This window comes from Nelumbo nucifera, chromosome 4, assembly GCF_055504915.1.
Source record: "Nelumbo nucifera cultivar China Antique chromosome 4, China Antique-T2T, whole genome shotgun sequence".
Lineage (NCBI taxonomy): Eukaryota > Viridiplantae > Streptophyta > Magnoliopsida > Proteales > Nelumbonaceae > Nelumbo > Nelumbo nucifera.
The window spans coordinates 53,643,779-53,669,655 of record NC_142652.1 but is presented as its reverse complement, the minus strand read 5'-3'; the positions used below and the strand labels follow the sequence as shown (position 1 = coordinate 53,669,655).

The 25,877-nt window shown below is 46.1% G+C and overlaps 53 non-coding genes and 2 pseudogenes across 53 annotated transcripts; all 55 read left to right on the top strand.

Annotated features, from left to right (window-relative positions):
- Positions 1-148: 148 nt before the first annotated feature.
- Positions 149-267, top strand: LOC148799767 (5S ribosomal RNA). Its single transcript, XR_016071990.1, has one exon. It is a non-coding gene; the product is annotated as a 5S ribosomal RNA (ribosomal RNA).
- Positions 268-621: 354 nt separating this feature from the next.
- Positions 622-740, top strand: LOC148799766 (5S ribosomal RNA). Its single transcript, XR_016070523.1, has one exon. It is a non-coding gene; the product is annotated as a 5S ribosomal RNA (ribosomal RNA).
- A 354-nt stretch (positions 741-1,094) lies between these two features.
- On the top strand, positions 1,095-1,213 carry LOC148799765 (5S ribosomal RNA). Its single transcript, XR_016068994.1, has one exon. It is a non-coding gene; the product is annotated as a 5S ribosomal RNA (ribosomal RNA).
- A 354-nt stretch (positions 1,214-1,567) lies between these two features.
- Positions 1,568-1,686, top strand: LOC148799764 (5S ribosomal RNA). Its single transcript, XR_016071989.1, has one exon. It is a non-coding gene; the product is annotated as a 5S ribosomal RNA (ribosomal RNA).
- A 354-nt stretch (positions 1,687-2,040) lies between these two features.
- Positions 2,041-2,159, top strand: LOC148799763 (5S ribosomal RNA; annotated as a pseudogene).
- Positions 2,160-2,513: 354 nt separating this feature from the next.
- On the top strand, positions 2,514-2,632 carry LOC148799762 (5S ribosomal RNA). The gene has a single exon (XR_016068890.1). It is a non-coding gene; the product is annotated as a 5S ribosomal RNA (ribosomal RNA).
- A 354-nt stretch (positions 2,633-2,986) lies between these two features.
- LOC148799761 (5S ribosomal RNA) lies at positions 2,987-3,105 on the top strand. Its single transcript, XR_016072996.1, has one exon. It is a non-coding gene; the product is annotated as a 5S ribosomal RNA (ribosomal RNA).
- A 354-nt stretch (positions 3,106-3,459) lies between these two features.
- Positions 3,460-3,578, top strand: LOC148799760 (5S ribosomal RNA). Its single transcript, XR_016072558.1, has one exon. It is a non-coding gene; the product is annotated as a 5S ribosomal RNA (ribosomal RNA).
- Positions 3,579-3,933: 355 nt separating this feature from the next.
- On the top strand, positions 3,934-4,052 carry LOC148799759 (5S ribosomal RNA). The gene has a single exon (XR_016074394.1). It is a non-coding gene; the product is annotated as a 5S ribosomal RNA (ribosomal RNA).
- A 354-nt stretch (positions 4,053-4,406) lies between these two features.
- LOC148799758 (5S ribosomal RNA) lies at positions 4,407-4,525 on the top strand. The gene has a single exon (XR_016075681.1). It is a non-coding gene; the product is annotated as a 5S ribosomal RNA (ribosomal RNA).
- A 355-nt stretch (positions 4,526-4,880) lies between these two features.
- On the top strand, positions 4,881-4,999 carry LOC148799757 (5S ribosomal RNA). Its single transcript, XR_016075656.1, has one exon. It is a non-coding gene; the product is annotated as a 5S ribosomal RNA (ribosomal RNA).
- Positions 5,000-5,353: 354 nt separating this feature from the next.
- LOC148799756 (5S ribosomal RNA) lies at positions 5,354-5,472 on the top strand. Its single transcript, XR_016072622.1, has one exon. It is a non-coding gene; the product is annotated as a 5S ribosomal RNA (ribosomal RNA).
- Positions 5,473-5,826: 354 nt separating this feature from the next.
- LOC148799755 (5S ribosomal RNA) lies at positions 5,827-5,945 on the top strand. The gene has a single exon (XR_016072302.1). It is a non-coding gene; the product is annotated as a 5S ribosomal RNA (ribosomal RNA).
- Positions 5,946-6,299: 354 nt separating this feature from the next.
- LOC148799754 (5S ribosomal RNA) lies at positions 6,300-6,418 on the top strand. The gene has a single exon (XR_016075077.1). It is a non-coding gene; the product is annotated as a 5S ribosomal RNA (ribosomal RNA).
- A 354-nt stretch (positions 6,419-6,772) lies between these two features.
- On the top strand, positions 6,773-6,891 carry LOC148799753 (5S ribosomal RNA). Its single transcript, XR_016069641.1, has one exon. It is a non-coding gene; the product is annotated as a 5S ribosomal RNA (ribosomal RNA).
- A 354-nt stretch (positions 6,892-7,245) lies between these two features.
- On the top strand, positions 7,246-7,364 carry LOC148799752 (5S ribosomal RNA). The gene has a single exon (XR_016069007.1). It is a non-coding gene; the product is annotated as a 5S ribosomal RNA (ribosomal RNA).
- A 354-nt stretch (positions 7,365-7,718) lies between these two features.
- LOC148799751 (5S ribosomal RNA) lies at positions 7,719-7,837 on the top strand. Its single transcript, XR_016073557.1, has one exon. It is a non-coding gene; the product is annotated as a 5S ribosomal RNA (ribosomal RNA).
- A 353-nt stretch (positions 7,838-8,190) lies between these two features.
- Positions 8,191-8,309, top strand: LOC148799750 (5S ribosomal RNA). Its single transcript, XR_016069006.1, has one exon. It is a non-coding gene; the product is annotated as a 5S ribosomal RNA (ribosomal RNA).
- A 354-nt stretch (positions 8,310-8,663) lies between these two features.
- LOC148799749 (5S ribosomal RNA) lies at positions 8,664-8,782 on the top strand (annotated as a pseudogene).
- Positions 8,783-9,135: 353 nt separating this feature from the next.
- Positions 9,136-9,254, top strand: LOC148799748 (5S ribosomal RNA). The gene has a single exon (XR_016071636.1). It is a non-coding gene; the product is annotated as a 5S ribosomal RNA (ribosomal RNA).
- Positions 9,255-9,608: 354 nt separating this feature from the next.
- LOC148799747 (5S ribosomal RNA) lies at positions 9,609-9,727 on the top strand. Its single transcript, XR_016070153.1, has one exon. It is a non-coding gene; the product is annotated as a 5S ribosomal RNA (ribosomal RNA).
- Positions 9,728-10,080: 353 nt separating this feature from the next.
- On the top strand, positions 10,081-10,199 carry LOC148799746 (5S ribosomal RNA). Its single transcript, XR_016071635.1, has one exon. It is a non-coding gene; the product is annotated as a 5S ribosomal RNA (ribosomal RNA).
- Positions 10,200-10,553: 354 nt separating this feature from the next.
- Positions 10,554-10,672, top strand: LOC148799745 (5S ribosomal RNA). The gene has a single exon (XR_016068992.1). It is a non-coding gene; the product is annotated as a 5S ribosomal RNA (ribosomal RNA).
- Positions 10,673-11,026: 354 nt separating this feature from the next.
- Positions 11,027-11,145, top strand: LOC148799744 (5S ribosomal RNA). Its single transcript, XR_016071988.1, has one exon. It is a non-coding gene; the product is annotated as a 5S ribosomal RNA (ribosomal RNA).
- A 354-nt stretch (positions 11,146-11,499) lies between these two features.
- Positions 11,500-11,618, top strand: LOC148799743 (5S ribosomal RNA). Its single transcript, XR_016070522.1, has one exon. It is a non-coding gene; the product is annotated as a 5S ribosomal RNA (ribosomal RNA).
- A 354-nt stretch (positions 11,619-11,972) lies between these two features.
- On the top strand, positions 11,973-12,091 carry LOC148799742 (5S ribosomal RNA). The gene has a single exon (XR_016072557.1). It is a non-coding gene; the product is annotated as a 5S ribosomal RNA (ribosomal RNA).
- Positions 12,092-12,446: 355 nt separating this feature from the next.
- On the top strand, positions 12,447-12,565 carry LOC148799741 (5S ribosomal RNA). Its single transcript, XR_016072995.1, has one exon. It is a non-coding gene; the product is annotated as a 5S ribosomal RNA (ribosomal RNA).
- Positions 12,566-12,919: 354 nt separating this feature from the next.
- LOC148799740 (5S ribosomal RNA) lies at positions 12,920-13,038 on the top strand. The gene has a single exon (XR_016072555.1). It is a non-coding gene; the product is annotated as a 5S ribosomal RNA (ribosomal RNA).
- A 355-nt stretch (positions 13,039-13,393) lies between these two features.
- Positions 13,394-13,512, top strand: LOC148799739 (5S ribosomal RNA). Its single transcript, XR_016074393.1, has one exon. It is a non-coding gene; the product is annotated as a 5S ribosomal RNA (ribosomal RNA).
- Positions 13,513-13,866: 354 nt separating this feature from the next.
- LOC148799738 (5S ribosomal RNA) lies at positions 13,867-13,985 on the top strand. Its single transcript, XR_016075680.1, has one exon. It is a non-coding gene; the product is annotated as a 5S ribosomal RNA (ribosomal RNA).
- Positions 13,986-14,340: 355 nt separating this feature from the next.
- On the top strand, positions 14,341-14,459 carry LOC148799737 (5S ribosomal RNA). The gene has a single exon (XR_016075655.1). It is a non-coding gene; the product is annotated as a 5S ribosomal RNA (ribosomal RNA).
- Positions 14,460-14,813: 354 nt separating this feature from the next.
- LOC148799736 (5S ribosomal RNA) lies at positions 14,814-14,932 on the top strand. The gene has a single exon (XR_016072621.1). It is a non-coding gene; the product is annotated as a 5S ribosomal RNA (ribosomal RNA).
- Positions 14,933-15,286: 354 nt separating this feature from the next.
- LOC148799735 (5S ribosomal RNA) lies at positions 15,287-15,405 on the top strand. The gene has a single exon (XR_016073482.1). It is a non-coding gene; the product is annotated as a 5S ribosomal RNA (ribosomal RNA).
- Positions 15,406-15,759: 354 nt separating this feature from the next.
- On the top strand, positions 15,760-15,878 carry LOC148799734 (5S ribosomal RNA). Its single transcript, XR_016072620.1, has one exon. It is a non-coding gene; the product is annotated as a 5S ribosomal RNA (ribosomal RNA).
- Positions 15,879-16,232: 354 nt separating this feature from the next.
- LOC148799733 (5S ribosomal RNA) lies at positions 16,233-16,351 on the top strand. The gene has a single exon (XR_016072300.1). It is a non-coding gene; the product is annotated as a 5S ribosomal RNA (ribosomal RNA).
- Positions 16,352-16,705: 354 nt separating this feature from the next.
- On the top strand, positions 16,706-16,824 carry LOC148799732 (5S ribosomal RNA). The gene has a single exon (XR_016075076.1). It is a non-coding gene; the product is annotated as a 5S ribosomal RNA (ribosomal RNA).
- A 354-nt stretch (positions 16,825-17,178) lies between these two features.
- On the top strand, positions 17,179-17,297 carry LOC148799731 (5S ribosomal RNA). The gene has a single exon (XR_016073626.1). It is a non-coding gene; the product is annotated as a 5S ribosomal RNA (ribosomal RNA).
- Positions 17,298-17,651: 354 nt separating this feature from the next.
- Positions 17,652-17,770, top strand: LOC148799730 (5S ribosomal RNA). Its single transcript, XR_016075075.1, has one exon. It is a non-coding gene; the product is annotated as a 5S ribosomal RNA (ribosomal RNA).
- Positions 17,771-18,124: 354 nt separating this feature from the next.
- On the top strand, positions 18,125-18,243 carry LOC148799729 (5S ribosomal RNA). Its single transcript, XR_016069502.1, has one exon. It is a non-coding gene; the product is annotated as a 5S ribosomal RNA (ribosomal RNA).
- A 353-nt stretch (positions 18,244-18,596) lies between these two features.
- Positions 18,597-18,715, top strand: LOC148799728 (5S ribosomal RNA). Its single transcript, XR_016072994.1, has one exon. It is a non-coding gene; the product is annotated as a 5S ribosomal RNA (ribosomal RNA).
- A 354-nt stretch (positions 18,716-19,069) lies between these two features.
- Positions 19,070-19,188, top strand: LOC148799727 (5S ribosomal RNA). Its single transcript, XR_016072554.1, has one exon. It is a non-coding gene; the product is annotated as a 5S ribosomal RNA (ribosomal RNA).
- A 355-nt stretch (positions 19,189-19,543) lies between these two features.
- Positions 19,544-19,662, top strand: LOC148799726 (5S ribosomal RNA). The gene has a single exon (XR_016075799.1). It is a non-coding gene; the product is annotated as a 5S ribosomal RNA (ribosomal RNA).
- A 354-nt stretch (positions 19,663-20,016) lies between these two features.
- On the top strand, positions 20,017-20,135 carry LOC148799725 (5S ribosomal RNA). Its single transcript, XR_016075679.1, has one exon. It is a non-coding gene; the product is annotated as a 5S ribosomal RNA (ribosomal RNA).
- A 355-nt stretch (positions 20,136-20,490) lies between these two features.
- LOC148799724 (5S ribosomal RNA) lies at positions 20,491-20,609 on the top strand. Its single transcript, XR_016075654.1, has one exon. It is a non-coding gene; the product is annotated as a 5S ribosomal RNA (ribosomal RNA).
- A 354-nt stretch (positions 20,610-20,963) lies between these two features.
- Positions 20,964-21,082, top strand: LOC148799723 (5S ribosomal RNA). The gene has a single exon (XR_016072619.1). It is a non-coding gene; the product is annotated as a 5S ribosomal RNA (ribosomal RNA).
- Positions 21,083-21,436: 354 nt separating this feature from the next.
- Positions 21,437-21,555, top strand: LOC148799722 (5S ribosomal RNA). Its single transcript, XR_016073480.1, has one exon. It is a non-coding gene; the product is annotated as a 5S ribosomal RNA (ribosomal RNA).
- Positions 21,556-21,909: 354 nt separating this feature from the next.
- On the top strand, positions 21,910-22,028 carry LOC148799721 (5S ribosomal RNA). The gene has a single exon (XR_016075074.1). It is a non-coding gene; the product is annotated as a 5S ribosomal RNA (ribosomal RNA).
- Positions 22,029-22,382: 354 nt separating this feature from the next.
- LOC148799720 (5S ribosomal RNA) lies at positions 22,383-22,501 on the top strand. The gene has a single exon (XR_016073625.1). It is a non-coding gene; the product is annotated as a 5S ribosomal RNA (ribosomal RNA).
- Positions 22,502-22,855: 354 nt separating this feature from the next.
- LOC148799719 (5S ribosomal RNA) lies at positions 22,856-22,974 on the top strand. Its single transcript, XR_016075073.1, has one exon. It is a non-coding gene; the product is annotated as a 5S ribosomal RNA (ribosomal RNA).
- Positions 22,975-23,328: 354 nt separating this feature from the next.
- Positions 23,329-23,447, top strand: LOC148799718 (5S ribosomal RNA). The gene has a single exon (XR_016069501.1). It is a non-coding gene; the product is annotated as a 5S ribosomal RNA (ribosomal RNA).
- A 354-nt stretch (positions 23,448-23,801) lies between these two features.
- Positions 23,802-23,920, top strand: LOC148799717 (5S ribosomal RNA). The gene has a single exon (XR_016072993.1). It is a non-coding gene; the product is annotated as a 5S ribosomal RNA (ribosomal RNA).
- A 354-nt stretch (positions 23,921-24,274) lies between these two features.
- Positions 24,275-24,393, top strand: LOC148799716 (5S ribosomal RNA). Its single transcript, XR_016075175.1, has one exon. It is a non-coding gene; the product is annotated as a 5S ribosomal RNA (ribosomal RNA).
- A 354-nt stretch (positions 24,394-24,747) lies between these two features.
- On the top strand, positions 24,748-24,866 carry LOC148799715 (5S ribosomal RNA). The gene has a single exon (XR_016072890.1). It is a non-coding gene; the product is annotated as a 5S ribosomal RNA (ribosomal RNA).
- Positions 24,867-25,221: 355 nt separating this feature from the next.
- On the top strand, positions 25,222-25,340 carry LOC148799714 (5S ribosomal RNA). The gene has a single exon (XR_016075622.1). It is a non-coding gene; the product is annotated as a 5S ribosomal RNA (ribosomal RNA).
- A 352-nt stretch (positions 25,341-25,692) lies between these two features.
- LOC148799713 (5S ribosomal RNA) lies at positions 25,693-25,811 on the top strand. The gene has a single exon (XR_016072553.1). It is a non-coding gene; the product is annotated as a 5S ribosomal RNA (ribosomal RNA).
- Positions 25,812-25,877: the final 66 nt, after the last annotated feature.

The following is a 25,877-nucleotide window of genomic DNA, read 5'->3' as shown; positions in this document are numbered from 1 at the left end:
GATCTGAAAAGCAAACACTCTGCTCACGTAGGAGCTTGTTCACGGATACCAAGGGAGGAAAGCTGCATACACAGTTTTTTCAAGTCTAAAACAATTAATTGAGGGGAGCAAGATAGTGCATAAAGATCTAAGCGAGCATGAATTAAATGGGTGCGATCATACCAGCACTAATGCACCGGATCCCATCAGAACTCCGAAGTTAAGAGTGCTTGGGCGAGAGTAGTACTAGGATGGGTGACCTCCTCGGAAGTCCTCGTGTTGCACCCCAATTTTATTAATATTTTATTTTGATTTGTATTTGCAAATTCCATTTGTTGTTTCTGGGAGACAACTGGAAACAATGCGTCGGATACTCGGACCATTTGCGGCACGATCGTCATTACTGAATGGCAACGATGCAGGAACCGGGCTTTCGACATTCGTCGTGCATTGTGGGCCCCGCGATAGTATTGCATCTATCCGGGGGTGCGGCAGATCTGAAAAGCAAACACACTGCTCACGTAGGAGCTTGTGCACGGTTACCAAGGGAGGAATGCTGCATACACAGTTTTTTCAAGTCTAAAACAATTAATGGAGGGGAGCAAGATAGTGCATAAAAATCTAAGCGAGCATGAATTAAACGGGTGCGATCATACAAGCACTAGTGCACCGGATCCCATCAGAACTTCGAAGTTAAGCGTGCTTGGGCGAGAGTAGTACTAGCATGGGTGACCTCCTGGGAAATCCTCGTGTTGCACCCCAATTTTATTAATATTTTATTTTGATTTGTATTTGCAAATTCCATTTGTTGTTTCTGGGAGACAACTGGAAACAATGCGTCGGATACTCGGACCATTTGCGGCACGATCGTCATTACTGAATGGCAACGATGCAGGAACCGGGATTTCGGCATTCGTCGTGCATTGTGGGCCCCGTGATAGTATTGCATTTATCCGGTGGTGCGGCAGATCTGAAAAGCAAATACTCCGCTCACGTAGGAGCTTGTGCACGGTTACCAAGGGAGGAAGGCTGCATACACATTTTTTTCAAATCTAAAACAATTAATGGAGGGGAGCAAGATAGTGCATAAAGATCTAAGCGAGCATGAATTAAACGGGTGCGATCATACCTGCACTAATGCACCGGATCCCATCAGAACTCTGAAGTTAAGTGTGCTTGGGCGAGAGTAGTACTAGAATGGGTGACCTCCTTGGAAGTCCTCGTGTTGCACCCCAATTTTATTAATATTTTATTTTGATTTGTATTTGCAAATTCCATTTGTTGTTTCGGCGATACAACTGGAAACAACGCGTCGGATACTCGGACCATTTGCAGCACGATCGTCATTACGGAATGGCAACGATGCAAGAACCGGGCTTTTGGCATTCGTCGTAAATTGTGGGCCCCGCGATAGTATTGCATCTATCCGGGGGTGCGGCAGATCTGAAAAGCAAACACTCTGCTCACGTAGGAGCTTGTTCACGGATACCAAGGGAGGAAAGCTGCATACACAGTTTTTTCAAGTCTAAAACAATTAATTGAGGGGAGCAAGATAGTGCATAAAGATCTAAGCGAGCATGAATTAAATGGGTGCGATCATACCAGCACTAATGCACCGGATCCCATCAGAACTCCGAAGTTAAGAGTGCTTGGGCGAGAGTAGTACTAGGATGGGTGACCTCCTCGGAAGTCCTCGTGTTGCACCCCAATTTTATTAATATTTTATTTTGATTTGTATTTGCAAATTCCATTTGTTGTTTCTGGGAGACAACTGGAAACAATGCGTCGGATACTCGGACCATTTGCGGCACGATCGTCATTACTGAATGGCAACGATGCAGGAACCGGGCTTTCGACATTCGTCGTGCATTGTGGGCCCCGCGATAGTATTGCATCTATCCGGGGGTGCGGCAGATCTGAAAAGCAAACACACTGCTCACGTAGGAGCTTGTGCACGGTTACCAAGGGAGGAATGCTGCATACACAGTTTTTTCAAGTCTAAAACAATTAATGGAGGGGAGCAAGATAGTGCATAAAAATCTAAGCGAGCATGAATTAAACGGGTGCGATCATACAAGCACTAGTGCACCGGATCCCATCAGAACTTCGAAGTTAAGCGTGCTTGGGTGAGAGTAGTACTAGCATGGGTGACCTCCTGGGAAATCCTCGTGTTGCACCCCAATTTTATTAATATTTTATTTTGATTTGTATTTGCAAATTCCATTTGTTGTTTCTGGGAGACAACTGGAAACAATGCGTCGGATACTCGGACCATTTGCGGCACGATCGTCATTACTGAATGGCAACGATGCAGGAACCGGGATTTCGGCATTCGTCGTGCATTGTGGGCCCCGTGATAGTATTGCATTTATCCGGTGGTGCGGCAGATCTGAAAAGCAAACAATCCGCTCAAGTAGGAGCTTGTGCACGGTTACCAAGGGAGGAAGGCTGCATACACAGTTTTTTCAAATCTAAAACAATTAATGGAGGGGAGCAAGATAGTGCATAAAGATCTAAGCGAGCATGAATTAAACGGGTGCGATCATACCTGCACTAATGCACCGGATCCCATCAGAACTCCGAAGTTAAGTGTGCTTGGGCGAGAGTAGTATTAGAATGGGTGACCTCCTTGGAAGTCCTCGTGTTGCACCCCAATTTTATTAATATTTTATTTTGATTTGTATTTGCAAATTCCATTTGTTGTTTCGGCGATACAACTGGAAACAACGCGTCGGATACTCGGACCATTTGCGGCACGATCGTCATTACGGAATGGCAACGATGCAAGAACCGGGCTTTTGGCATTCGTCGGGCATTGTGGGCCCCGCGATAGTATTGCATCTATCCGGGGGTGCGGCAGATCTGAAAAGCAAACACTCTGCTCACGTAGGAGCTTGTGCACGGTTACCAAGGGAGGATGGCTGCATACACAGTTTTTTCAAGTCTAAAACAATTAATGGAGGGTAGCAAGATAGTGCATAAAGATCTAAGCGAGCATGAATTAAACGGGTGCGATCATACCAGCACTAATGCACCGGATTCCATCAAAACTCCGAAGTTAAGCGTGCTTGGGCGAGAGTAGTACTAGGATGGGTGGCCTCCTGGGAAGTCCTCGTGTTGCACCCCAATTTTATTAATATTTTATTTTGATTTGTATTTGCAAATTCCATTAGTTGTTTCTGGGAGACAACTGGAAACAATGCGTCGGATACTCGGACCATTTGCGGCACGATCGTCATTACTGAATGGCAACGATGCAGGAACCGGGCTTTCGGCATTTGTCGTGCATTGTGGGCCCCGCGATAGTATTGCATTTATCCGGTGGTGCGGCAGATCTGAAAAGCAGGCAATCCGCTCACGTAGGAGCTTGTGCACGGTTACCAAGGGAGGAAGGCTGCATACACAGTTTTCTCAAATCTAAAACAATTAATGGAGGGGAGCAAAATAGTGCATAAAGATCTAAGCGAGCATGAATTAAACGGGTGCGATCATACCCGCACTAATGCACCGGATCCCATCAGAACTCCGAAGTTAAGTGTGCTTGGGCGAGAGTAGTACTAGAATGGGTGACCTCCTGGGAAGTCCTCGTGTTGCACCCCAATTTTATTAATATTTTATTTCGATATCGTATTTGCAAATTCCATTTGTCGTTTCGGCGAGACAAACGCAAACAACGCGCCGGATACTCGGACCATTTGCGGCACGATCGTCATTACAGAATGGGAACCGTGCAAAAATCGGGCTTTTGGCATTCGTCGTGCATTGTGGGCCCCGCGATAGTATTGCATCTATCCGGGGGTGCGGCAGATCTGAAAAGCAAACACTCTGCTCACGTAGGAGCTTGTGCACGGTTACCAAGGGAGGAAGGCTGCATACACAGTTTTTTCAAGTCTAAAACAATTAATGGAGGGGAGCAAGATAGTGCATAAAGATCTAAGCGAGCATGAATTAAACGGGTGCGGTCATACTAGCACTAATGCACCGGATCCCATTAGAACTCCGAAGTTAAGCGTGCTTGGGCGAGAGTAGTACTAGGATGGGTCACCTCCTGGGAAGTCCTCGTGTTGCACCCCAATTTTATTAATATTTTATTTTGATTTGTATTTGCAAATTCCATTTGTTGTTTCTGGGAGACAACTGGAAACAATGCGTCGAATACTCGGACCATTTGCGGCACGATCGTCATTACTGAATGGCAACTATGCAGGAACCGAGCTTTCGGCATTCGTCGTGCATTGTGGGCCCCGCGATAGTATTGCATTTATCCGGTGGTGCGGCAGATCTGAAAAGCAAGCAATCCGCTCACGTAGGAGCTTGTGCACGGTTACCAAGGGAGGAAGGCTGCATACACAGTTTTTTCAAATCTAAAACAATTAATGGAGGGGAGCAAAATAGTGCATAAAGATCTAAGCGAGCATGAATTAAACGGGTGCGATCAAACCCGCACTAATGCACCGGATCTCATCAGAACTCCGAAGTTAAGTGTGCTTGGGCGAGAGTAGTACTAGAATGGGTGACCTCCTGGGAAGTCCTCGTGTTGCACCCCAATTTTATTAATATTTTATTTCGATATCGTATTTGCAAATTCCATTTGTCGTTTCGGCGAGACAAACGCAAACAACGCGCCGGATACTCGGACCATTTGCGGCACGATCGTCAATACTGAATGGGAACCGTGCAAAAACCGGGCTTTTGGCATTCGTCGTGCATTGTGGGCCCCGCGATAGTATTGCATCTATCCGGGGGTGCGGCAGATCTGAAAAGCAAACACTCTGCTCACGTAGGAGTTTGTGCACGGTTACCAAGGGAGGAAGGCTGCATACACAGTTTTTTCAAGTCTAAAACAATTAATGGAGGGGAGCAAAATAGTGCATAAAGATTTAAGCGAGCATGAATTAAATGGGTGCGATCATACCAGCACTAATGCACCGGATCCCATTAGAACTCCGAATTTAAGCGTGCTTGGGCGAGAATAGTACTAGTATGGGTGACCTCCTGGGAAGTCCTCGTGTTGCACCCCAATTTTATTAATATTTTATTTTGATTTGTATTTGCAAATTCCATTTGTTGTTTCTGGGAGACAACTGGAAACAATGCGTCGGATACTCGGACCATTTGCGGCACGATGGTCATTACTGAATGGCAACGATGCAGGAACCGGGCTTTCGGCATTCGTCGTGCATTGTGGGCCCCGCGATAGTATTGCATTTATCCGGTGGTGCGGCAGATCTGAAAAGCAAACAATCCGCTCACGTTGGAGCTTGTGCACGGTTACCAAGGGAGGAAAGCTGCATACACAGTTTTTTCAAATCTCAAACAATTAATGGAGGGGAGCAAGATAGTGCATAAAGATCTAAGCGAGCATGAATTAAACGGGTGCGATCATACCAGCACTAATGCACCGGATCCCATCAGAACTCCGAAGTTAAGTGTGCTTGGGCGAGAGTAGTACTAGAATGGGTGACCTCCTGGGAAGTCCTTGTGTTGCACCCCAATTTTATTAATATTTTATTTTGATTTGTATTTGCAAATTCCATTTGTTGTTTCGGCGATACAACTGTAAACAACGCGTCGGATACTCGGACCATTTGCGGCACGATCGTCATTACTGAATGGCAACGATGCAAGAACCGGGCTTTTGGCATTCGTCGTGCATTATGGGCCCCGCGATAGTATTGCATCTATCTGGGGGTGCGGCAGATATGAAAAGCAAACACTCTGCTCACGTAGGAGCTTGTGCACGGTTTCCAAGGGAGGAAGGCTGCATACACAGTTTTTTCAAGTCTAAAACAATTAATGGAGGGGAGCAAGATAGTGCATAACGATCTAAGCGTGCATGAATTAAACGGGTGCGATCATACCAGCACTAATGCACCGGATCCCATCAGAACTCCGAAGTTAAGCGTGCTTAGGCGAGAGTAGTACTAGGATGGGTGACCTCCTGGGAAGTCCTCGTGTTGCACCCCAATTTTATTAATATTTTATTTTGATTTGTATTTGCAAATTCCATTTGTTGTTTCTAGGAGACAACTGGAAACAATGCGTCGGATACTCGGACCATTTGCGGCTCGATCGTCATTACTGAATGGCAACGATGCAGGAACCGGGCTTTCGGCATTCGTCGTGAATTGTGGGCACCGCGATAGTATTGCATTTATCCGGTGGTGCGGCAGATCTGAAAAGCAAACAATCCGCTCACGTAGGAGCTTGTGCACGGTTACCAAGGGAGGAAGGCAGCATACACAGTTTTTTCAAATCTAAAACAATTAATGGAGGGGAGCAAGATAGTGCATAAAGATCTAAGCGAGCATGAATTAAACGGGTGCGATCATACCAGCACTAATGCAGCGGATCCCATCAGAACTCCGAAGTTAAGTGTGCTTGGGCGAGAGAAGTACTAGAATGGGTGACCTCCTGGGAAGTCCTCGTGTTGCACCCCAATTTTATTAATATTTTATTTTGATTTGTATTTGCAAATTCCATTTGTTGTTTCGGCGATACAACTGGAAACAACGCGTCGGATACACGGACCATTTGCGGCACGATCGTCATTACTGAATGGCAACGATGCAAGAACCGGACTTTCGGCATTTTTCATGCATTGTGGGCCCCGCGATAGTATTGCATCTATCCGGAGGTGCGGCAGATCTGAAAAGCAAATACTCCGCTCACGTAGGAGCTTGTGCACGGTTACCAAGGGAGGAAGGCTGCATACACATTTTTTTCAAATCTAAAACAATTAATGGAGGGGAGCAAGATAGTGCATAAAGATCTAAGCGAGCATGAATTAAACGGGTGCGATCATACCAGCACTAATGCACCGGATCCCATCAGAACTCCGAAGTTAAGTGTGCTTGGGCGAGAGTAGAACTAGAATGGGTGACCTCCTGGGAAGTCCTTGTGTTGCACCCCAATTTTATTAATATTTTATTTTGATTTGTATTTGCAAATTCCATTTGTTGTTTCGGCGATACAACTGGAAACAACGCGTCGGATACTCGGACCATTTGCGGCACGATCGTCATTACTGAATGGCAACGATGCAAGAACCGGGCTTTTGGCATTCGTCGTGCATTGTGGGCCCCGCGATAGTATTGCATCAATCCGGGGGTGCGGCAGATATGAAAAGCCAACACTCTGCTCACGTAGGAGCTTGTGCACGGTTTCCAAGGGAGGAAGGCTGCATACACAGTTTTTTCAAGTCTAAAACAATTAATGGAGGGTAGCAAGATAGTGCATAAAGATCTAAGCGAGCATGAATTAAACGGGTGCGATCATACCAGCACTAATGCACCGGATCCCATCAAAACTCCGAAGTTAAGCGTCCTTGGGCGAGAGTAGTACTAGGATGGGTGACCTCCTGGGAAGTCCTCGTGTTGCACCCCAATTTTATTAATATTTTATTTTGATTTGTATTTGCAAATTCCATTTGTTGTTTTTGGGAGACAACTGGAAACAATGCGTCGGATACTCGGACCATTTGCGGCACGATCGTCATTACTGAATGGCAACGATGCAGGAACCGGGATTTCGGCATTCGTCGTGCATTGTGGGCCCCGCGATAGTATTGCATTTATCCGGTGGTGCGGCAGATCTTAAAAGCAAACAATCCGCTCAAGTAGGAGCTTGTGCACGGTTACAAAGGGAGGAAGGCTGCATACACAGTTTTTTCAAATCTAAAACAATTAATGGAGGGGAGCAAGATAGTGCATAAAGATCTAAGCGAGCATGAATTAAACGGGTGCGATCATACCAGCACTAATGCACCGGATCCCATCAGAACTCCGAAGTTAAGTGTGCTTGGGCGAGAGTAGTACTAGAATGGGTGACCTCCTTGGAAGTCCTCGTGTTGCACCCCAATTTTATTAATATTTTATTTTGATTTGTATTTAAAATTCCATTTGTTGTTTCGGCGATACAACTGGAAACAACGCGTCGGATACTCGGACCATTTGCGGCACGATCGTCATTACGGAATGGCAACGATGCAAGAACCGGGCTTTTGGCATTCGTCGTGCATTGTGGGCCCCGCGATAATATTGCATCTATCCGGGGGTGCGGCAGATCTGAAAAGCGAACACTCTGCTCACGTAGGAGCTTGTGCACGGTTACCAAGGGAGGAAGGCTGCATACACAGTTTTTTCAAGTCTAAAACAATTAATGGAGGGTAGCAAGATAGTGCATAAAGATCTAAGCGAGCATGAATTAAACGGGTGCGATCATACCAGCACTAATGCACCGGATCCCATCAAAACTCCGAAGTTAAGCGTCCTTGGGCGAGAGTAGTACTAGGATGGGTGACCTCCTGGGAAGTCCTCGTGTTGCACCCCAATTTTATTAATATTTTATTTTGATTTGTATTTGCAAATTCCATTTGTTGTTTTTGGGAGACAACTGGAAACAATGCGTCGGATACTCGGACCATTTGCGGCACGATCGTCATTACTGAATGGCAACGATGCAGGAACCGGGATTTCGGCATTCGTCGTGCATTGTGGGCCCCGCGATAGTATTGCATTTATCCGGTGGTGCGGCAGATCTGAAAAGCAAACAATCCGCTCAAGTAGGAGCTTGTGCACGGTTACCAAGGGAGGAAGGCTGCATACACAGTTTTTTCAAGTCTAAAACAATTAATGGAGGGGAGCAAGATAGTGCATAAAGATCTAAGCGAGCATGAATTAAACGGGTGCGATCATACCAGCACTAATGCACCGGATCCCATCAAAAATCCTAAGTTAAGCGTGCTTGGGCGAGAGTAGTAGTAGGATGGGTGACCTCCTGGGAAGTCCTCGTGTTGCACCCCAATTTTATTAATATTTTATTTTGATTTGTATTTGCAAATTCCATTTGTTGTTTCTGGGAGACAACTGGAAACAATGTCTCGGATACTCGGACCATTTGCGGCACGATCGTCATTACTGAATGGCAACGATGCAGGAACCGGGCTTTCGGCATTCGTCGTGCATTGTGGGCCCTGCGATAGTATTGCATTTATCCGGTGGTGCGGCAGATCTGAAAAGCAAACAATCCGCTCGCGTAGGAGCTTGTGCACGGTTTCCAAGGGAGGAAGCTGCATACACAGTTTTTTCAAATCTAAAACAATTAATGGAGGGGAGCAAGATAGTGCATAAAGATCTAAGCGGGCATGAATTAAACGGGTGCGATCATACCAGCACTAATGCACCGGATCCCATCAGAACTCCGAAGTTAAGTGTGCTTGGGCGAGAGTAGTACTAGAATGGGTGACCTCCTGGGAAGTCCTCGTGTTGCACCCCAATTTTATTAATATTTTATTTTGATTTGTATTTGCAAATTCCATTTGTTGTTTCGGCGATACAACTGGAAACAACGCGTCGGATACGCGGACCATTTGCGGCACGATCGTCATTACTGAATGGCAACGATGCTAGAACCGGACTTTCGGCATTTTTCATGCATTGTGGGCCCCGTGATAGTATTGCATCTATCCGGAGGTGCGGCAGATCTGAAAAGCAAATACTCCGCTCAGGTAGGAGCTTGTGCACGGTTACCAAGGGAGGAAGGCTGCATACACATTTTTTTCAAATCTAAAACAATTAATGGAGGGGAGCAAGATAGTGCATAAAGATCTAAGCGAGCATGAATTAAACGGGTGCGATCATACCTGCACTAATGCACCGGATCCCATCAGAACTCTGAAGTTAAGTGTGCTTGGGCGAGAGTTGTACTAGAATGGGTGACCTCCTTGGAAGTCCTCGTGTTGCACCCCAATTTTATTAATATTTTATTTTGATTTGTATTTGCAAATTCCATTTGTTGTTTCTGGGAGACTACTGGAAACAATGTCTCGGATACTCGGACCATTTGCGGCACGATCGTCATTACTGAATGGCAACGATGCAGGAACCGGGCTTTCGGCATTCGTCGTGCATTGTGGGCCCTGCGATAGTATTGCATTTATCCGGTGGTGCGGCAGATCTGAAAAGCAAACAATCCGCTCGCGTAGGAGCTTGTGCACGGTTTCCAAGGGAGGAAGCTGCATACACAGTTTTTTCAAATCTAAAACAATTAATGGAGGGGAGCAAGATAGCGCATAAAGATCTAAGCGGGCATGAATTAAACGGGTGCGATCATACCAGCACTAATGCACCGGATCCCATCAGAACTCCGAAGTTAAGTGTGCTTGGGCGAGAGTAGTACTAGAATGGGTGACCTCCTGGGAAGTCCTCGTGTTGCACCCCAATTTTATTAATATTTTATTTTGATTTGTATTTGCAAATTCCATTTGTTGTTTCGGCGATACAACTGGAAACAACGCGTCGGATACGCGGACCATTTGCGGCACGATCGTCATTACTGAATGGCAACGATGCTAGAACCGGACTTTCGGCATTTTTCATGCATTGTGGGCCCCGTGATAGTATTGCATCTATCCGGAGGTGCGGCAGATCTGAAAAGCAAATACTCCGCTCACGTAGGAGCTTGTGCACGGTTACCAAGGGAGGAAGGCTGCATACACATTTTTTTCAAATCTAAAACAATTAATGGAGGGGAGCAAGATAGTGCATAAAGATCTAAGCGAGCATGAATTAAACGGGTGCGATCATACCTGCACTAATGCACCGGATCCCATCAGAACTCTGAAGTTAAGTGTGCTTGGGCGAGAGTAGTACTAGAATGGGTGACCTCCTTGGAAGTCCTCGTGTTGCACCCCAATTTTATTAATATTTTATTTTGATTTGTATTTGCAAATTCCATTTGTTGTTTCGGCGATACAACTGGAAACAACGCGTCGGATACTCGGACCATTTGCGGCACGATCGTCATTACGGAATGGCAACGATGCAAGAACCGGGCTTTTGGCATTCGTCGTAAATTGTGGGCCCCGCGATAGTATTGCATCTATCCGGGGGTGCGGCAGATCTGAAAAGCAAACACTCTGCTCACGTAGGAGCTTGTTCACGGATACCAAGGGAGGAAAGCTGCATACACAGTTTTTTCAAGTCTAAAACAATTAATGGAGGGGAGCAAGATAGTGCATAAAGATCTAAGCGAGCATGAATTAAATGGGTGCGATCATACCAGCACTAATGCACCGGATCCCATCAGAACTCCGAAGTTAAGAGTGCTTGGGCGAGAGTAGTACTAGGATGGGTGACCTCCTCGGAAGTCCTCGTGTTGCACCCCAATTTTATTAATATTTTATTTTGATTTGTATTTGCAAATTCCATTTGTTGTTTCTGGGAGACAACTGGAAACAATGCGTCGGATACTCGGACCATTTGCGGCACGATCGTCATTACTGAATGGCAACGATGCAGGAACCGGGCTTTCGACATTCGTCGTGCATTGTGGGCCCCGCGATAGTATTGCATCTATCCGGGGGTGCGGCAGATCTGAAAAGCAAACACACTGCTCACGTAGGAGCATGTGCACGGTTACCAAGGGAGGAAGGCTGCATACACAGTTTTTTCAAGTCTAAAACAATTAATGGAGGGGAGCAAGATAGTGCATAAAAATCTAAGCGAGCATGAATTAAACGGGTGCGATCATACAAGCACTAGTGCACCGGATCCCATCAGAACTTCGAAGTTAAGCGTGCTTGGGCGAGAGTAGTACTAGCATGGGTGACCTCCTGGGAAATCCTCGTGTTGCACCCCAATTTTATTAATATTTTATTTTGATTTGTATTTGCAAATTCCATTTGTTGTTTCTGGGAGACAACTGGAAACAATGCGTCGGATACTCGGACCATTTGCGGCACGATCGTCATTACTGAATGGCAACGATGCAGGAACCGGGATTTCGGCATTCGTCGTGCATTGTGGGCCCCGTGATAGTATTGCATTTATCCGGTGGTGCGGCAGATCTGAAAAGCAAACAATCCGCTCAAGTAGGAGCTTGTGCACGGTTACCAAGGGAGGAAGGCTGCATACACAGTTTTCTCAAATCTAAAACAATTAATGGAGGGGAGCAAAATAGTGCATAAAGATCTAAGCGAGCATGAATTAAACGGGTGCGATCATACCCGCACTAATGCACCGGATCCCATCAGAACTCCGAAGTTAAGTGTGCTTGGGCGAGAGTAGTACTAGAATGGGTGACCTCCTGGGAAGTCCTCGTGTTGCACCCCAATTTTATTAATATTTTATTTCGATATCGTATTTGCAAATTCCATTTGTCGTTTCGGCGAGACAAACGCAAACAACGCGCCGGATACTCGGACCATTTGTGGCACGATCGTCATTACAGAATGGGAACCGTGCAAAAATCGGGCTTTTGGCATTCGTCGTGCATTGTGGGCCCCGCGATAGTATTGCATCTATCCGGGGGTGCGGCAGATCTGAAAAGCAAACACTCTGCTCACGTAGGAGCTTGTGCACGGTTACCAAGGGAGGAAGGCTGCATACACAGTTTTTTCAAGTCTAAAACAATTAATGGAGGGTAGCAAGATAGTGCATAAAGATCTAAGCGAGCATGAACTAAACGGGTGCGATCATACCAGCACTAATGCACCGGATTCCATCAAAACTCCGAAGTTAAGCGTGCTTGGGCGAGAGTAGTACTAGGATGGGTGGCCTCCTGGGAAGTCCTCGTGTTGCACCCCAATTTTATTAATATTTTATTTTGATTTGTATTTGCAAATTCCATTTGTTGTTTCTGGGAGACAACTGGAAACAATGCGTCGGTTACTCGGACCATTTGCGGCACGATCGTCATTACTGAATGGCAACGATGCAGGAACCGGGCTTTCGGCATTTGTCGTGCATTGTGGGCCCCGCGATAGTATTGCATTTATCCGGTGGTGCGGCAGATCTGAAAAGCAAGCAATCCGCTCACGTAGGAGCTTGTGCACGGTTACCAAGGGAGGAAGGCTGCATACACAGTTTTCTCAAATCTAAAACAATTAATGGAGGGGAGCAAAATAGTGCATAAAGATCTAAGCGAGCATGAATTAAACGGGTGCGATCATACCCGCACTAATGCACCGGATCCCATCAGAACTCCGAAGTTAAGTGTGCTTGGGCGAGAGTAGTACTAGAATGGGTGACCTCCTGGGAAGTCCTCGTGTTGCACCCCAATTTTATTAATATTTTATTTCGATATCGTATTTGCAAATTCCATTTGTCGTTTCGGCGAGACAAACGCAAACAACGCGCCGGATACTCGGACCATTTGTGGCACGATCGTCATTACAGAATGGGAACCGTGCAAAAATCGGGCTTTTGGCATTCGTCGTGCATTGTGGGCCCCGCGATAGTATTGCATCTATCCGGGGGTGCGGCAGATCTGAAAAGCAAACACTCTGCTCACGTAGGAGCTTGTGCACGGTTACCAAGGGAGGAAGGCTGCATACACAGTTTTTTCAAGTCTAAAACAATTAATGGAGGGGAGCAAGATAGTGCATAAAGATTTAAGCGAGCATGAATTAAACGGGTGCGGTCATACTAGCACTAATGCACCGGATCCCATTAGAACTCCGAAGTTAAGCGTGCTTGGGCGAGAGTAGTACTAGGATGGGTCACCTCCTGGGAAGTCCTCGTGTTGCACCCCAATTTTATTAATATTTTATTTTGATTTGTATTTGCAAATTCCATTTGTTGTTTCTCGGAGACAACTAGAAACAATGCGTCGAATACTCGGACCATTTGCGGCACGATCGTCATTACTGAATGGCAACTATGCAGGAACCGGGCTTTCGGCATTCGTCGTGCATTGTGGGCCCCGCGATAGTATTGCATTTATCCGGTGGTGCGGCAGATCTGAAAAGCAAGCAATCCGCTCACGTAGGAGCTTGTGCACGGTTACCAAGGGAGGAAGGCTGCATACACAGTTTTTTCAAATCTAAAACAATTAATGGAGGGGAGCAAAATAGTGCATAAAGATCTAAGCGAGCATGAATTAAACGGGTGCGATCAAACCCGCACTAATGCACCGGATCTCATCAGAACTCCGAAGTTAAGTGTGCTTGGGCGAGAGTAGTACTAGAATGGGTGACCTCCTGGGAAGTCCTCGTGTTGCACCCCAATTTTATTAATATTTTATTTCGATATCATATTTGCAAATTCCATTTGTCGTTTCGGCGAGACAAACGCAAACAACGCGCCGGATATTCGGACCATTTGCGGCACGATCGTCAATACTGAATGGGAACCGTGCAAAAACCGGGCTTTTGGCATTCGTCGTGCATTGTGGGCCCCGCGATAGTATTGCATCTATCCGGGGGTGCGGCAGATCTGAAAAGCAAACACTCTGCTCACGTAGGAGCTTGTGCACGATTACCAAGGGAGGAAGGCTGCATACACAGTTTTTTCAAGTCTAAAACAATTAATGGAGGGGAGCAAAATAGTGCATAAAGATTTAAGCGAGCATGAATTAAATGGGTGCGATCATACCAGCACTAATGCACCGGATCCCATTAGAACTCCGAATTTAAGCGTGCTTGGGCGAGAATAGTACTAGTATGGGTGACCTCCTGGGAAGTCCTCGTGTTGCACCCCAATTTTATTAATATTTTATTTTGATTTGTATTTGCAAATTCCATTTGTTGTTTCTGGGAGACAACTGGAAACAATGCGCCAGATACTCGAACCATTTGCGGCACGATTGTCATTACTGAATGGCAACGATGCAGGAACCGGGCTTTCGGCATTCGTCGTGCATTGTGGGCCCCGCGATAGTATTGCATTTATCCGGTGGTGCGGCAGATCTGAAAAGCAAACAATCCGCTCACGTTGGAGCTTGTGCACGGTTACCAAGGGAGGAAAGCTGCATACACAGTTTTTTCAAATCTCAAACAATTAATGGAGGGGAACAAGATAGTGCATAAAGATCTAAGCGAGCATGAATTAAACGGGTGCGATCATACCAGCACTAATGCACCGGATCCCATCAGAACTCCGAAGTTAAGTGTGCTTGGGCGAGAGTAGTACTAGAATGGGTGACCTCCTGGGAAGTCCTTGTGTTGCACCCCAATTTTATTAATATTTTATTTTGATTTGTATTTGCAAATTCCATTTGTTGTTTCGGCGATACAACTGGAAACAACGCGTCGGATACTCGGACCATTTGCGGCACGATCGTCATTACTGAATGGCAACGATGCAAGAACCGGGCTTTTGGCATTCGTCGTGCATTGTGGGCCCCGCGATAGTATTGCATCTATCTGGGGGTGCGGCAGATATGAAAAGCAAACACTCTGCTCACGTAGGAGCTTGTGCACGGTTTCCAAGGGAGGAAGGCTGCATACACAGTTTTTTCAAGTCTAAAACAATTAATGGAGGGGAGCAAGATAGTGCATAACGATCTAAGCGTGCATGAATTAAACGGGTGCGATCATACCAGCACTAATGCACCGGATCCCATCAGAACTCCGAAGTTAAGCGTGCGTAGGCGAGAGTAGTACTAGGATGGGTGACCTCCTGGGAAGTCCTCGTGTTGCACCCCAATTTTATTAATATTTTATTTTGATTTGTATTTGCAAATTCCATTTGTTGTTTCTGGGAGACAACTGGAAACAATGCGTCGGATACTCGGACCATTTGCGGCACGATGGTCATTACTGAATGGCAACGATGCAGGAACCGGGCTTTCGGCATTCGTCGTGCATTGTGGGCCCCGCGATAGTATTGCATTTATCCGGTGGTGCGGCAGATCTGAAAAGCAAACAATCCGCTCACGTTGGAGCTTGTGCACGGTTACCAAGGGAGGAAAGCTGCATACACAGTTTTTTCAAATCTCAAACAATTAATGGAGGGGAGCAAGATAGTGCATAAAGATCTAAGCGAGCATGAATTAAACGGGTGCGATCATACCAGCACTAATGCACCGGATCCCATCAGAACTCCGAAGTTAAGTGTGCTTGGGCGAGAGTAGTACTAGAATGGGTGACCTCCTGGGAAGTCCTTGTGTTGCACCCCAATTTTATTAATATTTTATTTTGATTTGTATTTGCAAATTCCATTTGTTGTTTCGGCGATACAACTGGAAACAACGCGTCGGATACTCGGACCATTTGCGGCACGATCGTCATTACTGAATGGCAACGATGCAAGAACCGGGCTTTTGGCATTCGTCGTGCATTGTGGGCCCCGCGATAGTATTGCATCTATCTGGGGGTGCGGCAGATATGAAAAGCAAACACTCTGCTCACGTAGGAGCTTGTGCACGGTTTCCAAGGGAGGAAGGCTGCATACACAGTTTTTTCAAGTCTAAAACAATTAATGGAGGGGAGCAAGATAGTGCATAACGATCTAAGCGTGCATGAATTAAACGGGTGCGATCATACCAGCACTAATGCACCGGATCCCATCAGAACTCCGAAGTTAAGCGTGCTTAGGCGAGAGTAGTACTAGGATGGGTGACCTCCTGGGAAGTCCTCGTGTTGCACCCCAATTTTATTAATATTTTATTTTGATTTGTATTTGCAAATTCCATTTGTTGTTTCTAGGAGACAACTGGAAACAATGCGTCGGATACTCGGACCATTTGCGGCTCGATCGTCATTACTGAATGGCAACGATGCAGGAACCGGGCTTTCGGCATTCGTCGTGCATTGTGGGCCCCGCGATAGTATTGCATTTATCCGGTGGTGCGGCAGATCTGAAAAGCAAACAATCCGCTCACGTAGGAGCTTGTGCACGGTTACCAAGGGAGGAAGGCAGCATACACAGTTTTTTCAAATCTAAAACAATTAATGGAGGGGAGCAAGATAGTGCATAAAGATCTAAGCGAGCATGAATTAAACGGGTGCGATCATACCAGCACTAATGCAGCGGATCCCATCAGAACTCCGAAGTTAAGTGTGCTTGGGCGAGAGAAGTACTAGAATGGGTGACCTCCTGGGAAGTCCTCGTGTTGCACCCCAATTTTATTAATATTTTATTTTGGTTTGTATTTGCAAATTCCATTTGTTGTTTCGGCGATACAACTGGAAACAACGCGTCGGATACACGGACCATTTGCGGCACGATCGTCATTACTGAATGGCAACGATGCAAGAACCGGACTTTCGGCATTTTTCATGCATTGTGGGCCCCGCGATAGTATTGCATCTATCCGGAGGTGCGGCAGATCTGAAAAGCAAATACTCCGCTCACGTAGGAGCTTGTGCACGGTTACCAAGGGAGGAAGGCTGCATACACATTTTTTTCAAATCTAAAACAATTAATGGAGGGGAGCAAGATAGTGCATAAAGATCTAAGCGAGCATGAATTAAACGGGTGCGATCATACCAGCACTAATGCACCGGATCCCATCAGAACTCCGAAGTTTAGTGTGCTTGGGCGAGAGTAGTACTAGGATGGGTGACCTCCTGGGAAGTCCTCGTGTTGCACCCCAATTTTATTAATATTTTATTTTTATTTGTATTTGCAAATTCCATTTGTTGTTTCTAGGAGACAACTGGAAACAATGCGTCGGATACTCGGACCATTTGCGGCTCGATCGTCATTACTGAATGGCAACGATGCAGGAACCGGGCTTTCGGCATTCGTCGTGCATTGTGGGCCCCGCGATAGTATTGCATTTATCCGGTGGTGCGGCAGATCTGAAAAGCAAACAATCCGCTCACGTAGGAGCTTGTGCACGGTTACCAAGGGAGGAAGGCAGCATACACAGTTTTTTCAAATCTAAAACAATTAATGGAGGGGAGCAAGATAGTGCATAAAGATCTAAGCGAGCATGAATTAAACGGGTGCGATCATACCAGCACTAATGCAGCGGATCCCATCAGAACTCCGAAGTTAAGTGTGCTTGGGCGAGAGAAGTACTAGAATGGGTGACCTCCTGGGAAGTCCTCGTGTTGCACCCCAATTTTATTAATATTTTATTTTGATTTGTATTTGCAAATTCTATTTGTTGTTTTTGGGAGACAACTGGAAACAATGCGTCGGATACTCGGACCATTTGCGGCACGATCGTCATTACTGAATGGCAACGATGCAGGAACCGGGATTTCGGCATTCGTCGTGCATTGTGGGCCCCGCGATAGTATTGCATTTATCCGGTGGTGCGGCAGATCTTAAAAGCAAACAATCCGCTCAAGTAGTAGCTTGTGCACGGTTACCAAGGGAGGAAGGCTGCATACACAGTTTTTTCAAATCTAAAACAATTAATGGAGGGGAGCAAGATAGTGCATAAAGATCTAAGCGAGCATGAATTAAACGGGTGCGATCATACCAGCACTAATGCACCGGATCCCATCAGAAATCCGAAGTTAAGTGTGCTTGGGCGAGAGTAGTACTAGAATGGGTGACCTCCTTGGAAGTCCTCGTGTTGCACCCCAATTTTATTAATATTTTATTTTGATTTGTATTTGCAAATTCCATTTGTTGTTTCGGCGATACAACTGGAAACAACGCGTCGGATACTCGGACCATTTGCGGCACGATCGTCATTACGGAATGGCAACGATGCAAGAACCGGGCTTTTGGCATTCGTCGGGCATTGTGGGCCCCGCGATAGTATTGCATCTATCCGGGGTGCGGCAGATCTGAAAAGCAAACACTCTGCTCACGTAGGAGCTTGTGCACGGTTACCAAGGGAGGAAGGCTGCATACACAGTTTTTTCAAGTCTAAAACAATTAATGGAGGGTAGCAAGATAGTGCATAAAGATCTAAGCGAGCATGAACTAAACGGGTGCGATCATACCAGCACTAATGCACCGGATTCCATCAAAACTCCGAAGTTAAGCGTGCTTGGGCGAGAGTAGTACTAGGATGGGTGGCCTCCTGGGAAGTCCTCGTGTTGCACCCCAATTTTATTAATATTTTAATTTGATTTGTATTTGCAAATTCCATTTGTTGTTTCTGGGAGACAACTGGAAACAATGCGTCGGTTACTCGGACCATTTGCGGCACGATCGTCATTACTGAATGGCAACGATGCAGGAACCGGGCTTTCGGCATTTGTCGTGCATTGTGGGCCCCGCGATAGTATTGCATTTATCCGGTGGTGCGGCAGATCTGAAAAGCAAGCAATCCGCTCACGTAGGAGCTTGTGCACGGTTACCAAGGGAGGAAGGCTGCATACACAGTTTTCTCAAATCTAAAACAATTAATGGAGGGGAGCAAAATAGTGCATAAAGATCTAAGCGAGCATGAATTAAACGGGTGCGATCATACCCGCACTAATGCACCGGATCCCATCAGAACTCCGAAGTTAAGTGTGCTTGGGCGAGAGTAGTACTAGAATGGGTGACCTCCTGGGAAGTCCTCGTGTTGCACCCCAATTTTATTAATATTTTATTTCGATATCGTATTTGCAAATTCCATTTGTCGTTTCGGCGAGACAAACGCAAACAACGCGCCGGATACTCGGACCATTTGTGGCACGATCGTCATTACAGAATGGGAACCGTGCAAAAATCGGGCTTTTGGCATTCGTCGTGCATTGTGGGCCCCGCGATAGTATTGCATCTATCCGGGGGTGCGGCAGATCTGAAAAGCAAACACTCTGCTCACGTAGGAGCTTGTGCACGGTTACCAAGGGAGGAAGGCTGCATACACAGTTTTTTCAAGTCTAAAACAATTAATGGAGGGGAGCAAGATAGTGCATAAAGATTTAAGCGAGCATGAATTAAACGGGTGCGGTCATACTAGCACTAATGCACCGGATCCCATTAGAACTCCGAAGTTAAGCGTGCTTGGGCGAGAGTAGTATTAGGATGGGTCACCTCCTGGGAAGTCCTCGTGTTGCACCCCAATTTTATTAATATTTTATTTTGATTTGTATTTGCAAATTCCATTTGTTGTTTCTGGGAGACAACTAGAAACAATGCGTCGAATACTCGGACCATTTGCGGCACGATCGTCATTACTGAATGGCAACTATGCAGGAACCGGGCTTTCGGCATTCGTCGTGCATTGTGGGCCCCGCGATAGTATTGCATTTATCCGGTGGTGCGGCAGATCTGAAAAGCAAGCAATCCGCTCACGTAGGAGCTTGTGCACGGTTACCAAGGGAGGAAGGCTGCATACACAGTTTTTTCAAATCTAAAACAATTAATGGAGGGGAGCAAAATAATGCATAAAGATCTAAGCGAGCATGAATTAAACGGGTGCGATCAAACCCGCACTAATGCACCGGATCTCATCAGAACTCCGAAGTTAAGTGTGCTTGGGCGAGAGTAGTACTAGAATGGGTGACCTCCTGGGAAGTCCTCGTGTTGCACCCCAATTTTATTAATATTTTATTTCGATATCATATTTGCAAATTCCATTTGTCGTTTCGGCGAGACAAACGCAAACAACGCGCCGGATATTCGGACCATTTGCGGCACGATCGTCAATACTGAATGGGAACCGTGCAAAAACCGGGCTTTTGGCATTCGTCGTGCATTGTGGGCCCCGCGATAGTATTGCATCTATCCGGGGGTGCGGCAGATCTGAAAAGCAAACACTCTGCTCACGTAGGAGCTTGTGCACGATTACCAAGGGAGGAAGGCTGCATACACAGTTTTTTCAAGTCTAAAACAATTAATGGAGGGGAGCAAAATAGTGCATAAAGATTTAAGCGAGCATGAATTAAATGGGTGCGATCATACCAGCACTAATGCACCGGATCCCATTAGAACTCCGAATTTAAGCGTGCTTGGGCGAGAATAGTACTAGTATGGGTGACCTCCTGGGAAGTCCTCGTGTTGCACCCCAATTTTATTAATATTTTATTTTGATTTGTATTTGCAAATTCCATTTGTTGTTTCTGGGAGACAACTGGAAACAATGCGCCAGATACTCGAACCATTTGCGGCACGATTGTCATTACTGAATGGCAACGATGCAGGAACCGGGCTTTCGGCATTCGTCGTGCATTGTGGGCCCCGCGATAGTATTGCATTTATCCGGTGGTGCGGCAGATCTGAAAAGCAAACAATCCGCTCACGTTGGAGCTTGTGCACGGTTACCAAGGGAGGAAAGCTGCATACACAGTTTTTTCAAATCTCAAACAATTAATGGAGGGGAGCAAGATAGTGCATAAAGATCTAAGCGAGCATGAATTAAACGGGTGCGATCATACCAGCACTAATGCACCGGATCCCATCAGAACTCCGAAGTTAAGTGTGCTTGGGCGAGAGTAGTACTAGAATGGGTGACCTCCTGGGAAGTCCTTGTGTTGCACCCCAATTTTATTAATATTTTATTTTGATTTGTATTTGCAAATTCCATTTGTTGTTTCGGCGATACAACTGGAAACAACGCGTCGGATACTCGGACCATTTGCGGCACGATCGTCATTACTGAATGGCAACGATGCAAGAACCGGGCTTTTGGCATTCGTCGTGCATTGTGGGCCCCGCGATAGTATTGCATCTATCTGGGGGTGCGGCAGATATGAAAAGCAAACACTCTGCTCACGTAGGAGCTTGTGCACGGTTTCCAAGGGAGGAAGGCTGCATACACAGTTTTTTCAAGTCTAAAACAATTAATGGAGGGGAGCAAGATAGTGCATAACGATCTAAGCGTGCATGAATTAAACGGGTGCGATCATACCAGCACTAATGCACCGGATCCCATCAGAACTCCGAAGTTAAGCGTGCGTAGGCGAGAGTAGTACTAGGATGGGTGACCTCCTGGGAAGTCCTCGTGTTGCACCCCAATTTTATTAATATTTTATTTTGATTTGTATTTGCAAATTCCATTTGTTATTTCTAGGAGACAACTGGAAACAATGCGTCGGATACTCGGACCATTTGCGGCTCGATCGTCATTACTGAATGGCAACGATGCAGGAACCGGGCTTTCGGCATTCGTCGTGCATTGTGGGCCCCACGATAGTATTGCATTTATCCGGTGGTGCGGCAGATCTGAAAAGCAAACAATCCGCTCACGTAGGAGCTTGTGCACGGTTACCAAGGGAGGAAGGCAGCATACACAGTTTTTTCAAATCTAAAACAATTAATGGAGGGGAGCAAGATAGTGCATAAAGATCTAAGCGAGCATGAATTAAACGGGTGCGATCATACCAGCACTAATGCAGCGGATCCCATCAGAACTCCGAAGTTAAGTGTGCTTGGGCGAGAGAAGTACTAGAATGGGTGACCTCCTGGGAAGTCCTCGTGTTGCACCCCAATTTTATTAATATTTTATTTTGATTTGTATTTGCAAATTCCATTTGTTGTTTCGGCGATACAACTGGAAACAACGCGTCGGATACACGGACCATTTGCGGCACGATCGTCATTACTGAATGGCAACGATGCAAGAACCGGACTTTCGGCATTTTTCATGCATTGTGGGCCCCACGATAGTATTGCATCTATCCGGAGGTGCGGCAGATCTGAAAAGCAAATACTCCGCTCACGTAGGAGCTTGTGCACGGTTACCAAGGGAGGAAGGCTGCATACACATTTTTTTCAAATCTAAAACAATTAATGGAGGGGAGCAAGATAGTGCATAAAGATCTAAGCGAGCATGAATTAAACGGGTGCGATCATACCAGCACTAATGCACCGGATCCCATCAGAACTCCGAAGTTTAGTGTGCTTGGGCGAGAGTAGTACTAGGATGGGTGACCTCCTGGGAAGTCCTCGTGTTGCACCCCAATTTTATTAATATTTTATTTTTATTTGTATTTGCAAATTCCATTTGTTGTTTCTAGGAGACAACTGGAAACAATGCGTCGGATACTCGGAGCATTTGCGGCTCGATCGTCATTACTGAATGGCAACGATGCAGGAACCGGGCTTTCGGCATTCGTCGTGCATTGTGGGCCCCGCGATAGTATTGCATTTATCCGGTGGTGCGGCAGATCTGAAAAGCAAACAATCCGCTCACGTAGGAGCTTGTGCACGGTTACCAAGGGAGGAAGGCAGCATACACAGTTTTTTCAAATCTAAAACAATTAATGGAGGGGAGCAAGATAGTGCAAAAAGATCTAAGCGAGCATGAATTAAACGGGTGCGATCATACCAGCACTAATGCAGCGGATCCCATCAGAACTCCGAAGTTAAGTGTGCTTGGGCGAGAGAAGTACTAGAATGGGTGACCTCCTGGGAAGTCCTCGTGTTGCACCCCAATTTTATTAATATTTTATTTTGATTTGTATTTGCAAATTCTATTTGTTGTTTTTGGGAGACAACTGGAAACAATGCGTCGGATACTCGGACCATTTGCGGCACGATCGTCATTACTGAATGGCAACGATGCAGGAACCGGGATTTCGGCATTCGTCGTGCATTGTGGGCCCCGCGATAGTATTGCATTTATCCGGTGGTGCGGCAGATCTTAAAAGCAAACAATCCGCTCAAGTAGGAGCTTGTGCACGGTTACCAAGGGAGGAAGGCTGCATACACAGTTTTTTCAAATCTAAAACAATTAATGGAGGGGAGCAAGATAGTGCATAAAGATCTAAGCGAGCATGAATTAAACGGGTGCGATCATACCAGCACTAATGCACCGGATCCCATCAGAAATCCGAAGTTAAGTGTGCTTGGGCGAGAGTAGTACTAGAATGGGTGACCTCCTTGGAAGTCCTCGTGTTGCACCCCAATTTTATTAATATTTTATTTTGATTTGTATTTGCAAATTCCATTTGTTGTTTCGGCGATACAACTGGAAACAACGCGTCGGATACTCGGACCATTTGCGGCACGATCGTCATTACGGAATGGCAACGATGCAAGAACCGGGCTTTTGGCATTCGTCGGGCATTGTGGGCCCCGCGATAGTATTGCATCTATCCGGGGGTGCGGCAGATCTGAAAAGCAAACACTCTGCTCACGTAGGAGCTTGTGCACGGTTACCAAGGGAGGAAGGCTGCATACACAGTTTTTTCAAGTCTAAAACAATTAATGGAGGGTAGCAAGATAGTGCATAAAGATCTAAGCGAGCATGAACTAAACGGGTGCGATCATACCAGCACTAATGCACCGGATTCCATCAAAACTCCGAAGTTAAGCGTGCTTGGGCGAGAGTAGTACTAGGATGGGTGGCCTCCTGGGAAGTCCTCGTGTTGCACCCCAATTTTATTAATATTTTATTTTGATTTGTATTTGCAAATTCCATTTGTTGTTTCTGGGAGACAACTGGAAACAACGCGTCGGTTACTCGGACCATTTGCGGCACGATCGTCATTACTGAATGGCAACGATGCAGGAACCGGGCTTTCGGCATTTGTCGTGCATTGTGGGCCCCGCGATAGTATTGCATTTATCCGGTGGTGCGGCAGATCTGAAAAGCAAGCAATCCGCTCACGTAGGAGCTTGTGCACGGTTACCAAGGGAGGAAGGCTGCATACACAGTTTTTTCAAATCTAAAACAATTAATGGAGGGGAGCAAGATAGTGCATAAAGATCTAAGCGAGCATGAATTAAACGGGTGCGATCATACCAGCACTAATGCACCGGATTCCATCAAAACTCCGAAGTTAAGCGTGCTTGGGCGAGAGTAGTACTAGGATGGGTGGCCTCCTGGGAAGTCCTCGTGTTGCACACCAATTTTATTAATATTTTATTTTGATTTGTATTTGCAAATTCCATTTGTTGTTTCTGGGAGACAACTGGAAACAATGCGTCGGATACTCGGACCATTTGCGGCACGATCGTCATTACTGAATGGCAACGATGCAGGAACCGGGCTTTCGGCATTTGTCGTGCATTGTGGGCCCCGCGATAGTATTGCATTTATCCGGTGGTGCGGCAGATCTGAAAAGCAAGCAATCCGCTAACGTAGGAGCTTGTGCACGGTTACCAAGGGAGGAAGGCTGCATACACAGTTTTCTCAAATCTAAAACAATTAATGGAGGGGAGCAAAATAGTGCATAAAGATCTAAGCGAGCATGAATTAAACGGGTGCGATCATACCTGCACTAATGCACCGGATCCCATCAGAACTCCGAAGTTAAGTGTGCTTGGGCGAGAGTAGTACTAGAATGGGTTACCTCCTGGGAAGTCCTCGTGTTGCACCCCAATTTTATTAATATTTTATTTCGATATCGTATTTGCAAATTCCATTTGTCGTTTCGGCGAGACAAACGCAAACAACGCGCCGGATACTCGGACCATTTGCGGCACGATCGTCATTACAGAATGGGAACCGTGCAAAAATCGGGCTTTTGGCATTCGTCGTGCATTGTGGGCCCCGCTATAGTATTGCATCTATCCGGGGGTGCGGCAGATCTGAAAAGCAAACACTCTGCTCACGTAGGAGCTTGTGCACGGTTACCAAGGGAGGAAGGCTGCATACACAGTTTTTTCAAGTCTAAAACAATTAATGGAGGGGAGCAAGATAGTGCATAAAGATTTAAGCGAGCATGAATTAAACGGGTGCGGTCATACTAGCACTAATGCACCGGATCCCATTAGAACTCCGAAGTTAAGCGTGCTTGGGCGAGAGTAGTACTAGGATGGGTCGCCTCCTGGGAAGTCCTCGTGTTGCACCCCAATTTTATTAATATTTTATTTTGATTTGTATTTGCAAATTCCATTTGTTGTTTCTGGGAGACAACTGGAAACAATGCGTCGAATACTCGGACCATGCGGCACGATCGTCATTACTGAATGGCAACTATGCAGGAACCGGGCTTTCGGCATTTGTCGTGCATTGTGGGCCCCGTGATAGTATTGCATTTATCCGGTGGTGCGGCAGATCTGAAAAGCATGCAATCCGCTCACGTAGGAGCTTTTGCACGGTTACCAAGGGAGGAAGGCTGCATACACAGTTTTCTCAAATCTAAAACAATTAATGGAGGGGAGCAAAATAGTGCATAAAGATCTAAGCGAGCATGAATTAAACGGGTGCGATCATACCCGCACTAATGCACCGGATCCCATCAGAACTCCGAAGTTAAGTGTGCTTGGGCGAGAGTAGTACTAGAATGGGTGACCTCCTGGGAAGTCCTCGTGTTGCACCCCAATTTTATTAATATTTTATTTCGATATCATATTTGCAAATTCCATTTGTCGTTTCGGCGAGACAAA